The sequence below is a fragment of the Salvelinus alpinus genome, chromosome 10, assembly GCF_045679555.1.
Source record: "Salvelinus alpinus chromosome 10, SLU_Salpinus.1, whole genome shotgun sequence".
NCBI classification, from domain to species: Eukaryota; Metazoa; Chordata; class Actinopteri; order Salmoniformes; family Salmonidae; genus Salvelinus; species Salvelinus alpinus.
This window is the reverse complement of record NC_092095.1, coordinates 42,912,118-42,930,565: the sequence shown is the minus strand read 5'-3', so window position 1 is coordinate 42,930,565 and position 18,448 is coordinate 42,912,118.

Genomic DNA, 18,448 nt, shown 5'->3' with positions numbered 1-18,448 from the left:
GGTGTGCCTTAATCAACATACTCCAAATGCCATGTTAATGCAAGGATTTTGAAGCTTTTGTATAAATCCTGACCAACAGAACAGAACACACACCAAAGGCAAGTGGGTGCATGTCTGTGGAATAAACCCACAGACGGGTATAACAGTTCAACATATACATTGATATGTGTCTGACGGATATAACAGTTCAAGGAAACACAAATGGCATCCACTGCTCTCTTTCTCAAAAATTGTCTCTTTCTTTCTCTCTGTCCCTTTTCCTCTCTCGCTCATCTGCATGTGCAGAATTATCACCCTGCACATGCAGCCAGTTCCGTATTCCGAAAAATTCACCTCCGCCATTATCTATGGTCCGGGGCGGTGTGTAATGCTACCATCTGGGAGCGGCACAGGGACCTCTGATTGGTCTGTTGCCTTTGTCTTTCTTTACATCTGAATCTCTTAGAACCTCTCCAGGAAGGCTTTGACTGACAGCTCTCAATATGCCAAGTCTATGTGATTCCTATCACACAGCCAACATAAGCTGCCATGCCCTCTTCCCCTCATCCCCCTTTCTTTGGGGAAGGAATATTCCCCATTGCAAACAGACAGGTTTGATCCTCAAAGCACTTTCAGAGGAGAAACAGGGGAAAGCATAAAGATGCGACACACACACATAAAAACAGCCACAACGCCCCTGATTTTGTTTTTACTAAGACGAATGTGCAATATATTCTTACAGTAATAATATGAAACCAAAGGCAACCAGGAGGACACTTAATTGGAGAAGAGTGATGTTGACGTTGAGACTGGTGTTTTGCAGGTACTATTTAATAAGGCTCCCAGTTGAGGACTTGTGAGGCATCTGTTTCTCAAACTAGACACTCTAATTTACTTGTCCTCTTGCTCAGTTGTGCACCGGGGCACAAATCACTCTTTCTATTCTGGTTAGAGCCAATTTGATCTGTTCTGTGAAGGGAGTAGTACACAGCGTTGGACAAGATCTTCAGTTTCTTGGCTATTTCTCGCATGGAATAGCCTTAATTTCTCAGAACAAGAATAGACTGATGAGTTTCAGAAGAAAGTAATTTGTTTCTGGCCATTTTGAGCCTGTAATCGAAACCCACAAATGCTGATGCTCCACATACTCAGCTAGTCTAAAGAAGGCCAGTTTTATTGCTTCTTTAATCAGAACAACAGTTTTCAGCTGTGTCAACATAATTGCAAAAGGAGTGATGATTGCTGATAATGGGCCTCTGTACACCTATGTAGATATTCCATTAAAAATCTGCTACAATAGTGTGTCCCTCTAAAAAATGTTGCTACAATAGTCATTTACAACATTAACAATGTCTACACTGTATTTCTGATAAATTTGATGTTATTTTAATGGACAAAAAAACAAGGCCATTTCTAAGTGACCCCAAACCTTTGAACGGTAGTGTATATACAGTATTCCTAAACCTCTTGCTCTGTGCTAGACTTTATGTACAATTCTTATAACACTATTTTAAACTGCAGTATTTCACATAGGCAACACTATGGGATACGCTGCTCATGTAAATTCATGTGGTGGAATTTACAGCCTTAGGATGCGACTCTGATCACTGTTGCCCTTTGGTTTCTCTACCCCCCTCTCCAAATGTTTGATTGCAGTTATTGAAATAAACTTTCACGTTCTTTAGGTTCTGCGTGTCTCAGCAGAGAGTGCAGTGCCCCTGGAGTCAGAAAAAAATGTTTTAGGTAAAACGTTTCTTTCTCATGACCACATTAAAGACTTTTGGAAACACTAGTCTTTCTTTCAATTCTGTAAATATAATTTGGGAGAAGAAACTGCTACACTGGCCTATTCTATTCAAACTACCTGAATGCTGCATTGTGGGTAATCAGTAGGGTATACCCCACACTCTGTAAGCTGGGTCATGTTGAGTAGGTACAAAATGGGATTAAGAAACCATTTTGAAAAATATCAAATTTGGGAGGTACTCACTGAACTTGACCCGTAAGAACACATTGAATTTCATTCATAATGGAAGACCATATTACATCTTCATATACCAAATGCACCCTGTACAAAGCATTGGTAACCTACATAACACGTCCCTTTCATTGAACATTGCTGAGGTTTGTAATACAAGATGAGAAAACTTAGTAGGATTAGTAAATTAGTAGGAGATCAAGCCCTCTATCCCTTTGAAGGCTATGAGGGTCTTCACTTACTGGTCAAGAGCAGTCCGGTCCACTGGGAAGCACTGTGCCATCATCTATCTGGTAATGGAAGGATTCAGAAGCCTTCTGCATTATAGATGAGCTACAGTACAGCAAATATGCATCCCAAATGGCACCCTATATATAGAATAGGGTGCCATAGGGTGCCATTTGGGACACATTCTTGCTGTACTGTACTTGCTGTACAATTTAACTTCTTTAGATAAGCAGCCATAATGTTGGAAAGAAACATCATTAATTTGACACCCAGAGTCAAATGCATTTATTGTCCAAGCTATAGCACACATTATTTTACATACAGGAGTTATTTAAAGGACCAAAGAGTTCGGTCTGCTTCGTGTTTTTATTTTTGGCCATGGAAAAAATCTTGTGATACTGGTATCGTCACGGCCCTACTATATAGGGAATAGGTTGCCATTTGGAATGCAGCCCTATTACATCAAGGTGGGATGGTTAGAGGGGCCTGGAGAGGAATCAAAGTACCAAATGCTTCTGCACGTCATATATTATGAAGGATAGAGGACAGAATACCTGCTAAAGTCGCCCCCTCCCACCTTCACCCTTTTATTGTGTATTATAGATTCAGAATATAATACATTGGGCTTACATTGAAGAGGGGAGCTAATGGAAAAAGGCCCTTACGTAACAGGACACAAACTGTCCCTTTCTGCATACCAATGACTGATGTACCAATGAGATTCAGCATGGGAACGTTGATGTGAGTTGACTGTGGGAAGGAAGTGGCTTGGCTAACAAAATAACCATGGCTCTGTAGACAAGAGGAGAGTAGTCCTGATCAATAGGGCCTTGAGAGACCTATCAATCAGTCTGAATCAGCCTGGCCCAGTAAATTATGGTTTTATTAGTATTGAGCTGACTGTCCGTCCATCCGCTATAGATGGGGATGGGACACATGCATTTAAATGCGTTCCCCAAAGAAAAGAGAGGGGGCGGGAGGCAGGGGGGGGGTTGGGGGGATTTGCCTCTGACCTTTCCCAGAATGCTGTAATATAATGTTAATGGGGAGTGTTTGAGGCCCCATTAGATCATGACATGATGGGGGATCAAGATGTCACACCTCGCGTGCTCTCTCCTCGTCTCCTTCTCAAAACCCATCGGAGGAGGTCAGAGGGGAGGACCCTCTGGCTTTCTTATCCAATGGGTTTTGAGAAAGAGACGAGGAGAGAGGACGCGAGGAGTATGCATTTTAGATTTTCTCATAGTAGATCAGAATGATTCATGATGGAGGATTAGAGGGAACTGAGTAAGAGTGGAAAAGTAGATAGTGGGACTACAGAAGCACAACTCTCCACTCCACTGCAGGGCCACTAAAACCACAGCTGGTTTCAGCAGACTAACTCTTTTAGGAGAAAGCAAAGGAAACTCAATTCGTACAATTCAGAGCATATTTTTTTTATCAGGTGGTTGTGCGCAACGGTGGATTGCAAGGGTAGAGTGTTATATTAGCTCTTAATTCAGCTCATTTCAGTTACTCTGTTCAGTATGAACTCAAAAGGGGTTATTCTATTAATTCTTACTCATGATCACTCTGAACTCGGACACACACATCAACATGTATTTTAGTTTGAAGATATGTATACTTTCAATCCCCCTGACCACAGTGTATTTTCCTTACACTATTTCCCTTACACAGCTATTTCCCTTGCCCAGCTATAGTCACATACGGGTCTGACCGACAACACACCAACAGTTTCCTTGCACGCCAACAGACTCCCTGCACCTTACCCCACATTCACTTACTCACACAAAGGCTCAAACAAACACACTCCCACACACACACCACACACAAACATCGCACCACACACATTCTGCTGCTACTGGACTCATATATTTATTATTACTGCACAATGTCTATTTATTATTGCACGTGTAGATATCCCACTTCAATCTATTTGAGTGCAAATGTTTATCCTATTTGTATTCATAGACATTTTATTTTATGACTTTTAGTCACTTATTTACATTCCTATTGTTGTTGCATTGTTGAGAGGTGAACCTGCAAGTAAGCATTTTGTTGCACTTTGTATTCCATGGATATCATGTGTATATGGCAAATAAACAAACTTGAACTTCATAAAATCAAATTTGTCTTGCACTGGGCTAATACAGACAGGGGAATGAGAGATGAGGGGAAGTTAATGAGAAGAGCTATCCACTGGAGAGGTCCAAAGATCGTTTGGTCGGTCAGTCAGTTGGTCGGTCCAACCGTGGCCAGGATGTGGCTGTCACGATCCTCTTCCTGGAAATGATTGGACCAAAGTGCAGCGTGGTACGTGTTCATGATATTTTATTTAATCAGAACACTTGAACAAAAATAACAAAGAGAAAAATGAACAGTTCTGTAAGGTAACTAAACTATACAGAAAACAACTACCCACAAACACAGGTGGGAAAAAAGGCTGCCTAAGAATGATTCCCAATCAGAGACAACGATAGACAGCTGCCTCTGATTGAGAACCACACCCGGCCAAACACAAAGAAATAGAAAACATAGAAATAAAGAAACTAGAATGCCCACCCTAGTCACACCCTGGCCTAACCAAAATAGAGAATTAAAAGCCTCTCTATGGCCAGGGCGTGACAGTGGCAGTTTAAGGAATGTAATTACTAACAGCACTATGGGTAAAATTGTCTGGATTACGGTCATATAAGTAGGCTGAAGGGGGGACTGTAACGCCCAGAGAGCAAACACACTGCCTGGTCATTAAGGTGCAACTTTTCTTGTGTGTGTACGGCGTATGTGTGCGTCATCCGGTGGAAATTTGAGGAACTCCTGATGAGACTTTCTGAAGGTGAATCAGTAGACCTTCATTCACTCAGCAGAATAATCCAGTCTGAAAATAATTAGGCTAAAAGAGATTAAGAAATGATGAGAGCTGCTGTTAATACCACTGAAAAGCACTCTCACTCAAATCTCTCACACGATCTCTCTCACACACACAGTATGCACACACACTTCTGCATAGATGCACACATAAGTGTGTACGCAGGCGCATGCTTATGCACACACACACACACACACACACACACAAACACACACTAACTAATAAACCATGCACTTCAGAACTATTTCTCTAACCAGATACTCTGGAGGCTGTTTAATCAGTTCACATTCTTTGTCTCCTCCATCTAAGATCTGTCCATAATGTTCACCATTTATTCTGAAAAGTCAACCCTTTTCTCAGCCTGTGACAGTGTTTTTATTAGCCTCCCCAGCCCCCAGTTCACCTGATAAAAAAAACAAAAGAGAATAAAGAAAAACCAATAAAATAAATCCTTTGTTTTACAATTTGAACCTAATTCAGCCCAATTCACCCTGGACCAGGCTTTATTAGAACTCAGAGACTGAACGTGGCTCTGATTGTAATTGTGTTGACCCCTTAATTTGTGCCCATCACCAATCCTTCCCTTCACTCTGCTCTAATCAAACCTGGGCTAGATAAAGTCCTCAGCTCACAACTTCATTAAACCTCTCATTTATGTTGAACTGACAGACCATGTCCCCCGCCTGCCCCAGCCATCACTGTAGACCCAGCACAGCTGTATTACCCCAGCAGACTACAGAACCGACACAACAGCATCAGTCTGGTCCTACAGACAGCATGGATCTTTCCTCCTCCACAATCCTCTCAAGTTTGTTTCACTATTTGTTTTCCTGAAGAATCTGCCTCTCTTTCTTCCTCCTCTCCTTCTCGTCTCTCCTGTCCTCTACTGTCCGTGTTATTTGTTTAGCTCTGGTTTCCATTGCTGTTGGCTGGCGGCCAGGTCTGAGTTTTGAGACGTCAGTCTCTCTCCAGATCTGGGTTCAAGCTCTCTCTCTCTAGCTGGGAGGAATATTCTGTAACATACAGTGGGGAGAACAAGTATTTGATACACTGCCGATTTTGCAGGTTTTCCTGCTTACAAAGCATGTAGAGGTCTGTAATTTTGATCATAGGTACACTTCAACTGTGAGAGACGGAATCTAAAACAAAAATCCAGAAAATCACATTGTATGATTTTTAAGTAATTAATTTGCATTTTATTGCATGACATAAGTATTTGATACATCAGAAAAGCAGAACTTAATATTTGGTACAGAAACCTTTGTTTGCAATTACAGAGATCATACGTTTCCTGTAGTTCTTGACCAGGTTTGCACACACTGCAGCAGGGATTTTGGCCTACTCCTCCATACAGACCTTCTCCAGATCCTTCAGGTTTCGGGGCTGTCGCTGGGCAATACGGACTTTCAGCTCCCTCCAAAGATTTTCTATTGGGTTCAGGTCTGGAGACTGGCTAAGCCACTCCAGGACCTTGAGATGCTTCTTACGGAGCTACTCCTTAGTTGCCCTGGCTGTGTGTTTCGGGTCGTTGTCATGCTGGAAGACCCAGCCACGACCCATCTTCAATGCTCTTACTGAGGGAAGGAGGTTGTTGGCCAAGATCTCGCGATACATGGCCCCATCCATCCTCCCCTCAATACGGTGCAGTCGTCCTGTCCCCTTTGCAGAAAAGCATCCCCAAAGAATGATGTTTCCACCTCCATGCTTCACAGTTGGGATGGTGTTCTTGGGGTTGTACTCATCCTTCTTCTTCCTCCAAACACGGCGAGTGGAGTTTAGACCAAAAAGCTCTATTTTTGTCTCATCAGACCACATGACCTTCTCCCATTCCTCCTCTGGATCATCCAGATGGTCATTGGCAAACTTCAGACGGGCCTGGACATGCGCTGGCTTGAGCAGGGGGACCTTGCGTGTGCTGCAGGATTTTAATCCATGACGGCGTAGTGTGTTACTAATGGTTTTCTTTGAGACTGTGGTCCCAGCTCTCTTCAGGTCATTGACCAGGTCCTGCCGTGTAGTTCTGGGCTGATCCCTCACCTTCCTCATGATCATTGATGCCCCACGAGGTGAGATCTTGCGTGGAGCCCCAGACCGAGGGTGATTGACTGTCATCTTTAACTTCTTCCATTTTCTAATAATTGCGCCAACAGTTGTTGCCTTCTCACCAAGCTGCTTGCCTATTGTTCTGTAGCCCATCCTAGCCTTGTGCAGGTCTACAATTTTATCCCTGATGTCCTTACACAGCTCTCTGGTCTTAGCCATTGTGGAGAGGTTGAAGTCTGTTTGATTGAGTGTGTGGACAGGTGTCTTTTATACAGGTAATGAGTTCAAACAGGTGCAGTTAATACAGGTAATGAGTGGAGAACAGGAGGGCTTCTTAAAGAAAAACTAACAGGTCTGTGAGAGCCGGAATTCTTACTGGTTGGTAGGTGATCAAATACTTATGTCATGCAATAAAATGCAAATTCATTACTTAAAAATCATACAATGTGATTTTCTGGATTTTTGTTTTAGATTCCGTCTCTCACAGTTGAAGTGTACCTATGATAAACATTACAGACCTCTACATGCTTTGTAAGTAGGAAAACCTGCAAAATCGGCAGTGTATCAAATACTTGTTCTCCCCACTGTATCTGATGGAGGGGTAACTCCTCCTATATTCCCTTGGCGTAAAGAAGTAATGTGTGTGTGTGTGTGTGTGTGTGTGTGTGTGTGTGTGTGTGTGTGTGTGTGTGTGTGTGTGTGTGTGTGTGTGTGTGTGTGTGTGTGTGTGTGTGTGTGTGTGTGTGTGTGTGTGTGTGTGTGTGTGTGTGTGTGTGTGAAACAGGGCCAGGCCACTCTATTTGGAACATACTCTGTTCTCTAACCAGTGGCGCTTGGCTCCCTCTCTTGCAGGTGACTGCCAAACAATGCTGTTTGATCTTTTCTCTTTCTCTCATCTGGGAGTGGGAAATGTTCTATTATTCTCTGGATGCCGTAATGCTCTTTCATCAGAGAACTTTCCCAACATAGCCTGTACACTGTATGTGTGTCCCAAAAGGCACCCTATTCCCTAGATAGTGCACTACTTTTGACCAAAGCCCTATGGGTCCATATAAAAATGTACTGTATGTAAAAGGAACACATTTGGAACACAAGCTGTTGACAAAGACAGAATGTTTGTACCATTGATGACTTTTCCTCATTAGGTCCAAGCTAAATCCCTATAATGCCATTTCTTCACTGCCACTCACTGATGGTGTTGTGTTAAAAGTGACACATGCATCAAGTGGCCAGTTCATCCAATAATCATTGTTGCAATACATTGACCACTGAGAACACATCACCTGGTCATTTACTGAGGTTTATTGTATGAGGCAGTGGTTTTTACTGACCGGGAGTATTAGCCTTGTCTGTTGACTGAATTATGAAATCACTTTTGGTACTGGTATTGCTACGTGCTACTCGCTTCAATTAAAATACAAGCCAGTGAAAGATTGCGTTTGAATTGGTCAGTATTGACAGACAGACATTTTTTGCCATCACTAGCACCTTAGAGGCTGCTGCCCTATGTGCATGGACTTGAAATCACTGGCCACTTTAATGATGGAACACTGCTCACTTTAATGTTTACATATTTTGCATTACTCATCTCATATGTATTCTATACAAATGTATTTTAGTCTATGCCCTCTGACATTGCTCGTCCAAATATGTATATGTTCTTAATTCCATTCCTTTTTTTTTTTGATTTGTGTGTATTGTTGTGAAATTGTTAGATATTACTACACTGATGGAGCTAGAAACACAAGTATTTCGCTACACTCGCAATAACATCTGCTCAACATGTGTATGTGACCAATAAAATTTGATTTGATTTGTTTGAGACTTGAGACTTGGTTTGCATGAAGGGTTTGACTCTGTACTCATGTAAATTCATGTCCTTCCATGACATTTCCCTCTCTGCTCTTTCCCCTCCATTGACAGTCCTTTGTCCCCTCTCTCTGTCCCCTCAGGAGGCTCATGGAAGCCCCCCAGTGCAGGAGCAGCCATTGACAAACGCTCTGGACAACCACAAGCGTTGCATCTCCCGCTCAATTTACAGGACCATTGAGGGCCTGGACTACCAGCCCCTCACGCTGCCACAAAACATCATGATGGGTGAGTAAGCTCAACTGATGAAGGCTTTGACCAAAACACTTTGGTTTAAATTAAATTGTAAAATATAGTTTTTTGAAGAATACTGCCATTGCCCTGTACCAAAAGCTGCTGAAAATATTATTGTCTTCAGTTTGACCCATTGTACATGCAGCTTGATTTGAAAGTGAGGTAGCGAGAGGCATTTATTTTTCTCAGAGTCAGCTGACCTAACACCTCTTCCAACTTTCTCACCTGTCCTTCATCACCTCCTCCCTCCCCCCCTGTCTTGGATCCATAATCAGGGGGGTAATGTCATCCCCAATTCATACCTCCTTCACTCTCTCCCTGCATGATTTCACTTTGGTCAATTCCCATTCCAAGTTCCAGTTCCGCCCGTTGGAATTGGAATCGGCAATTCAAACCTTAGTCGGTTACTTTCTGTCATCTCTGTATCGACCTCTCTGCCATGGAGCCATTTTCAGACACAGTTGGAGGAGCCTGAGACCCCCACCCCAACCCATCATACTCCCCACTACACCCCCCTCAATCCTCACCATGCCCCCCTCTCTCTTTCGTTCTCCTCTTTCCTTTCCTTTGCACAGAGTAGAATTACAGTGGCTTGCGAAAGTACTCACCCCCCTTGGCATTTTTCCTATTTCGTTGCCTTACAACCTGGAATTAAAATAGATTTTTGGGGGGTTTGAATCATTTGATTTAGACAACATGCCTACCACTTTGAAGATGCAAAATATGTTTTATTGTGAAACAAACAAGAAATAACACAAAAAAACTGAAAACTTGAGCGTGCATAACTATTCACCCCCGCAAAGACAATACTTTATAGAGCCACCTTTTGCAGCAATTACAGCTGCAAGTCTCTAGGGGTATGTCTCTATAAGCTTGGCACATCTAGCCACTGAGAATTTTGCCCATTCTTCAAGGCAAAACTGCTCCAGCTCATTCAAGTTGGATAGGTTCCGCTGGTGTACAGCAATCTTTAAGTCATACCACAGATTCTCAATTGGATTGAGGTCTGGGCTTTGACTAGGCCATTCCAAGACATTTAACTTCTTTGGGAAAGGGAGGCAGTTTTGAGTAGCTTGGATGAATAAGGTGCCCAGAGTAAACTGCTTGTTACCCAGGCCCAGAAGCTATAATATGCATATAAGTAGTAGATTTGGATAGAAAACACTCTAAATTTTCCAAAACTGTTAAAATAATGTCTGTGAGTATAACAGAACTCATATGGCAGGCGAAAACCTGAGACAAATCCAACCAGGGAGTGGGAAATCTGAGGTTTGTAGTTTCATTTAAATGATTGCCTATCCAATATGCTGTGTCTATGGGGCCAGATTGCACTTCCCAAGGCTTCCAGAAGATGTCAACAGTCTTTATAAAGTTGTTTGAGGCTTCTATTGTGGAAGGGGGTCGAATAAGAGCTGTTTCAACAAGTGGACTAGGCTGAGGCCAGTAGTTGTTTACTGCGCGGTCACGCCGTTCCTTTTTTTTCCTCTGTAATGAATACGCTATTGTCCGGTTGGAATATTATTGAAGATTTATTATAAAAAAGACCCTAAGGATTGATTGTAAACATCGTTTGACATGTTTCTACAAACTGTAATGGAACTCTTTTGACTTTTCGTCTGGGTTTTTGCGCTCGCGCATTGTGCCTTTGGAATAGTGAACTAAACGCACAAACAAAACTGAGGTATTTGGACATAAAAATGGACGTAATCGAACAAAACAAACATTTCTTGTGGAAGTGGGAGTCCTGGGAGTGCATTCCGACGAAGATCAGGAAAGGTAAGTGGAGATTTATAATGCTATTTCTGACTTTTGTTGACTCCACAATTTGGCAGGTAACTGTATGGCTTGCTTTGGTGGCTGAAAGCTGTACTCAGATTATTGAATATTGTGCTTTTGCCGTAAAGCAATTTTGAAATCTGACACAGCGGTTGCATTAAGAAAAAGTTTATCTTTAATTATATGTAAAACATGTATCTTTTGTCAAAGTTTATGATGAGTATTTTATTATTTGATGTGGCTCTCTGCAATTTCTCCGGATGTTATGGAGGCATTTCTGAACATGGCACCAATGTAAACTGAGATTTTTGGATATAAATATGAACTTTATCGAACAAAACATACATGTATTGTGTAACATTGAGTCCTGGGAGTGTCATCTGATGATCGTCAAAGGTTAGTGATTCATTTGTTCCAAATTTCAGCTTTTTGTGACACCTCTCTTTGGTTGGAAAATGGCTGAATGCTTTCTGTGACTAGGCGCTGTCCTAACATAATGATCTGTTGTGCTTTAGCCGTAAAGCCTTTTTGAAATCGGACACTGTGGTTGGATTAACGAGAAATGTATCTTTAAAATGGTGTAAAATACTTGTAGGTTTGAGGAATTTTAATTATGAGATTTCTGTTGTTTTGAATTTGGCGCTTTGCAATTTCACCGGCTGTTGGCGAGGTGGGACGCTAGCGTCCCGAACGATCCCAGAGAGGTTAAAGGTTTCCCCTTAAACCACTCGAGTGTTGCTTTAGCAGTATGCTTAGGGTCATTGTCCTGCTGGAAGGTGAACCTCCATCCCGGTAACAAATCTCTGGAAGACTGAAACAGGTTTCCCTCAAGAATTTCCCTGTATTTAGCGCCATCCATCATTTCTTCAATTCTGACCAATTACCCAGCCCCTGCTGATAAAAAACATCCCCACAGCATGATGCTGCCACCACCATGCTTCACTGTGAGCATGGTGTTCTCGGGGTGATGAGAAGTGTTGGGTTTGTGCCAGACATAGCGTTTTCCTTGACGGCCAAAAGCTCAATTTTAGTCTCATCTGACCAGAGTACCTTCTTCCATATGTTTGAGTCTCTGCCTTTTGGCTAACACCAAACATGTTTACTTATTTTTTTATTTAAGCAATGGCTTTTTTCTAGCCACTATTCCGTAAAGCCCAGCTCTGTGGACTGTACGGCTTAAAATGGTCCTACAGATACTCCAATCTACACTGTGGAGCTTTGCATCTCCTTCAGGGTTAGCTTCGGTCTCTTTGTTGCCTCTCTGATTAATGCCCTCCTTGCCTGGTCTGCAAGTTTTGGTAGGCGGCCCTCTCTTGGCAGGTTTATTGTGGTGCCATATTCTTTACATTTTTTAATAATGGACGTAATGGTGCTCCATGGGATGTTCAGAGTTTTGGATATTTTTTTATAACCCAACCCTGATCTGTACTTCTCCACAACTTTGTCCCTGACCTGTTTGGAGAGCTCCTTGGTCTTCATAGTGCCGCTTGCTTTGTGGTGCCCCTTGCTTAGTGGTCTTGCAGACTCTGAGGCCTTTCAGAACAGGTGTATATATACTGAGATCATGTGCCAGATCATGTGACACTTACATTGCACACAAGTGGACTTTATTTAACTAATTATGTGACTTCTGAAGGTAATTGGTTGCACCAGAACTTATTTCAGGACTTCATAGCAAAGGGGTGAATACATATGCATGCACCACTTTCAGTTTTTTCTTTTTTTAGAATTCTTTGAAACAATTATTTTTTTTTTTTCTCCACTTAACCAATTTGGACTATTTGGTGTATGTCCATTACATGAAATCCAAATAAAAAATTAATTTAAATCACAGGTTGTAATGAAACAAAATAGGAAAAGTGCCAAGGGGGTGAATACTTTTGCAAGGCACTGTAGCTACTCCAGCCTTCCTCCCTCTCTCATTCCTTCTTACTCCTATGTTACACCCCTTTCTCTCTATCCCCTCTATCCTTTTTCTCAATGTCCCCTAACGCTCTCTCCACTTCCTCTTCTCAGAGTAGACCTAGCTTCTCCAGCTCCAATATCTCCATGTTGTCTGACTGTAACAGTGCTGTGTTCCCATATGTCCACGTTGTCTAGTAGTAGCAGGGCTTAGATCCCATATCTCCATGTTGTCTAGCAGTAGCAGGGCTTAGATACCATATCTCCATGTTGTCTAGCAGTAGCAGGGCTTAGATCTCATATATCCATGTTGTCTAGCAGTAGCTGTAATGTGTTCCCATATCTCCATGCTATCTAGTTGTAGCAGTGCTGACCCACTCTACCAATGATCTCCTTCTCACTGGAGATCACAGAAGGTGTCAAAGTCATGGCTGATGGCTAATTAAACCTCTACATCCTCTCTCCTCTTCCATCTATCATTCCTCCCTCTCTTCCTCTCTCCCACTTGTTTCTCCCCCCTGCCTATGTTCAATTCGGTTGCCACAGATGCCTTATGATCAGACAGGCACTCACAGCACTTTCCGTATGCCACTGTGATCACAAACAACTTTTAGAATTAGACGAGGGTGATGGAACTCTAAAACATCCCCCGTAACTAAAACTTCAAGGGTGGCTTTGCCTCCTGTGAATGTGAGTGAGAGTGTGAGTCAGTCAAATGAGGGAAGTAGAAAAGTTAAAGATGGGGTGATATGTGGCTTGACAAACCTTCAGATCTCAGGCTTGACTTATTTCTCAGGGAGATGTGCAAGATACTTGCTTATTTTCTTTCTTTGTTTGTTTCCAGACAGTGTTTCTATTGTAGTGTTCTTAATCGACTGTTCTTAGTCGGTGAATTACTGCTGCAGTCATTGCAGAAAACACCTTTAGAATAAAAAGACTTAATGACGCAGATGAATGTTAAGCACCTCTTACTGCAGTCAGACATACCTGCTGCTAATGTACCTGCCTGTTTTTTACCCCTTCGCTTGGATTGAAACTTAGATCAATAACAAACAGTGTTCTGAAACTATTTATAAACAGACACATGGTCATGTTCATTAGGTACCAAAAGGAAGAAAACTGACTTAAACTGGGAGGGACTAACTGGACTTGTCCAAAATGAAACACTCATTTTATGTTGTATACTGTTTTAAAATGTTTTCCTTTGTGTGCCCTAATGAACATGACCCAGGCATTCCTGACATCAACTGTTGAGGACATTTTAAAGAGCAACTTAACTTCCTCATTTGGCCTTGTTTTAACGCTTGGTCATTAAGAAATGCTAGCGGCAATGACTGTAGCCAAACAAGAATTGTCTTGGGGGTGTGGTTTGATGTGGGTGTTTCTTGGGTGTGTATTTGCTATTCAATCATAACAAACAAGGGCAGTCGTGAGTGCAGTGAGGTAAACTAAGCTAGCTTTGCTATGGAGAGAACAACGTTTTGAAGTTGAGGACTTCTCCCCTCCTGACTGAATCCCCATCTGTTCTAAATGGTCAGCTAATTCAGTTCTATGTGTACGCATAATCCTGTGCTGACCTTGTGTTTCGCCAAGCTGACAGCAGCTAGCTAGCATAATTTGGGTGTAGCTGCAGCTGGATAGCCTATGTAGCTGATATTTCTCTGTCAAACCAGTTATGGCAAGATAGTAAGATGGTAAGAACCAGTATCTGGAATGTGTTTCATTAGACACTTGTTCTTCAACACCTTACTATGAAAGTAGCCTGCAACTTAAAAGTTTCATCATGTAATGTAAAGACATGTTACCATGGAAAAGGTAAAAACTGTGAATTGAATGCCTGGTCTTGAGTCAGCTCAGCTGAGCTGTCCTAGTTATGTCTCGTCTCTCCTTAAACTAGACAAATAGAAAATCAATTGCTGAATTTATGTAGATAATCAAACAAAGTGCTTTGATAACTTTCAAGTGTAACATTTCCTTGTAGAATAAACCACACTTCACATAATAATGTGGAAGTCGTGTTCTGTTAATATAACAATGTGCAAATATTGTACCTTCCTGCATGAAGTCGAATATAAGACAGGAGTTCCCTGACATGTTTGAAGAATACACAGCCCCCCCCATTGATAGTACCATTTGATTCAATGATAACAAAAGGCATTAAAAAATATGTCTTGTATAATTTTAATGCTGAGTACAAGGTCTAGCCCAATTCAGATATCAGTATCAATCTGTCTTTCATTCAGAGGACTATTTCAAAGCGTCTTTTCTGTCCTCCATCTAGAAAAATTAGGAAGAGTTGATGAGTGACACATGTATTGAAAGGGTGATTTTACTGAAAACACTTGTGATGTACTGTGTAATTAGTAATCACCTTTTGTCCCTTCTGAAGGTATTTGCCATGCCTGATGGGCATGGCAGTGTAGATCAGCTCCAGGCCCCTCTTGTCACAGATACTGGTCATGAAGGAGCCTGACTTCAGCTCCTATATCCGACCCAGCTCCTATGTCATAGAGGGAGAGCGAGAAAGACTGTCACCATACAGTCAGGGAAGCCAACAGTAAATACACAGTTGAACATAGCGAATCAATGATCTTGATTCACAACTAAATCCCAAGGGACACGTGCCAGCATGGCACTGACTCGTTAGCATTACTCACTCGGGCCCAGGAGGAGTCCATTGGCACAGTGGAAAGGGGCACCTTCTTACAACATAAAAAACACAAATATACACACGGCACTGATTACATTATCAATGGTGGTTAAGTGAATTCCAGGACAGATATTATTTTGACCATTGGGCCACATCAAATGTGACCAACCTGTTTCAAGTGTCATCCATTTCTCTGAAGCGCGACTTGTGTCTGGCCACTGCCTCTGCCTTCTGTAACCACTCCTGATATCTTCCACCAGGTGTTGTAAGTGGCCTGTGAATGAAATACAATAGAACCACTAAAACATATAGCGAGAAAAATTACTTTCTCTTGCTGGAAGTAATTTATATGCTAATAGAGGGACTGTAAACACAGAATAGATTCAGCTGACTCTGTTACTATGCAACGAGCTGTGTACGTTCAGCTTTTTGCTGCCAGAGCCATAGCTATATTTGTAGTAGACAAGTACCATCATTAATTTATTTGTTTCATACACAATCAATTTTCATGAGAACAGGCATGTTGTTTTGGGTTGGCAGACGAAGTCCCAGAATGCTAGCTTGAAAATGTTAACTTGCAAATCCGAGTAAGTTATCAATATCTTTGTCCAAATTGAAATGAGTTGGCTAGCTAGCTATCCAGTTCGAATTAAAAAAATGTAGCATTTTGACATTAGAGTACGCTTGACACCTGATATCAGGTTTGCTAGAAGATACTAAAATGACATTTTCTTTAACTGCAAATCAGTTCAGTATATGCATTACCTGCCTTGTTGCTCTTGTTTTGATTTATTTTATGATTTATTTTATTGTTGACAAAATCAACAATAAAACAATATTTATCTTGTGTTTTTAAACTATATAAAATGAAGGTTGTTGATGTGTATGACTGCATTTCAGATACATTTTTGTACATTTGAATGTTGCAGTAATAGGACCTAGTAGGCTTAGCGTTTGAGCGAGTGAGAGAAAAAATGATATTGATAACAAGCCCTGATCCCAATGACTCAACTGCCACCGCATGGAGAGAAATAAAACTGCTTTATTTCAGGGACTCACGGAGCTGATTACATTTCCAGATGCAACAGGAACATTTTCAGCAACAAAAGAGTGATCAAATTAAGATCTGACATCTGTATAGTAGCATTCCCCTTTCATCTGTAGTATCATAGCTAGGTTGGTGTGCTAGCATTATCAAATAATGTTGCATATCTTTCATTTACAATCTGTAGAAACTATGAGAATACAAAGGTTCAGAGCTTTTGTGGAACATCACAGCACAGTTGAAAAATATATGGCATATAGAAATCCTGTATGGATGGTGTTGAGAAATAGATGAGAGGGGTTGAATGGAGCTGAAGGGTGGGACCAATAACAACATAACTCATGTAAAATATACTGTCTGTAAAATGTACAGTTGAAGTTGGAAGTTTACATACACCTTAGCCAAATACAGTTGAAGTCGGAAGTTTACACAGAAATACTCATTATAAAAATTCAGAAAACCAAACATATTTTACATAGGTATAAAGACTAACTTCTTGTGAATCCAACCACGGTGTCAGATTTTAAAAATGCTTTACGGCGAAAGCATACCTTACGATTATTTGAGAACATAGCCCAGCAGACAAATCATTACAAACAGTAACCAGCCAAGTAGAAGGGTTACACAAGTCAGAAATAGAGATAAAATGAATCCCTTACCTTTGATGATCTTCATATGGTTGCACTCAGCAGACATTCATTGGTCTATGGTTGCACTCAGCAGACATTCATTGGTCGTGTGCATGAAAAAGCTCTGTGACACTTTAGGGTCCACTCATTCAGACTGCTCTTACTCCCTCATTTTTCAGAATACAAGCCTGAAACTATTTCTAACGACTGTTGACATCTAGTGGAAGGCAAAGAAACTGCAATTTGAGTCCTAAGTCAATGGATACTGTAATGGCATTGAATAGAAAACTACAAAACCAAAAAAGAAACTACTTCCTGAATGGATTTTTCTCAGGTTTTCGCCTGCCAAATCAGTTCTGTTATACTCACAGACACTATTTCAACAGTTTTGGAAACTTTAGAGTGTTTTCTATCCAAATCTACCAGTTATATGCATATCATATCTTCTGGGCCTGAGTAGCAGGCAGTTTAATTTGGGCATGCTTTTCATCCAAAATTCGAATGCTGCCCCCTACCCGAGAGAAGTTAATTGGGTTTTAATTATAATTATAATTTGGAAACTGAATGACTTCCCTTACCTATTCCCTAATCTTGACTACATCTCTGATGAAGACCCCAATCCTGAGCATAAGGACCTATAAGTGGAGCCCACACTGTGTGTACAAAGTGCCCAGAGAGGAGTCTCTGTCAATGATGTAGGAAGGGTTCTGAATGGGGTGGACATTTGTTACACCAGAAGTTAAGGGTTATCGGAGGAAGGTATATAGTGTGTGCAACTAAGCTTGGAATGAGTTGAGTGCAGGGAAGCGATTACATGTGGCAAGGGGAGACGGGTGGAGATCTTAGAAACTAACAATATATAACGTTTACATTATGTCAGGATATGTTATTGTTAGCCATCAGGGATGCTCTGGGAGGAGAAGAGACACAGTCTGGTATCAATAACCATGACAGCCTTGAGTTGGGGAGGAGTGAGCACTTTGGGGTAGAGGTCAGGTTAGATGAAGTGAGGAAGAACAGATATAACTAAGGTTATGTCTAGCAACAGAGATGCATTGACTGTTCAGATGTGGAGTAGGAGACAGCCTAGGAGAAAGGGTTAAATATCAGTGCTTGTGTGACATGTCGTTTGTCTGAATCCAGCTGTATCAACCCTTTGGGAATAATTAAACTTGGTTCTCTAGTGTCTGTGAGCTATTTACTCTGAAAGTTAGAACCTAACAGATTGTGCTGCGAGCAGGGTTCA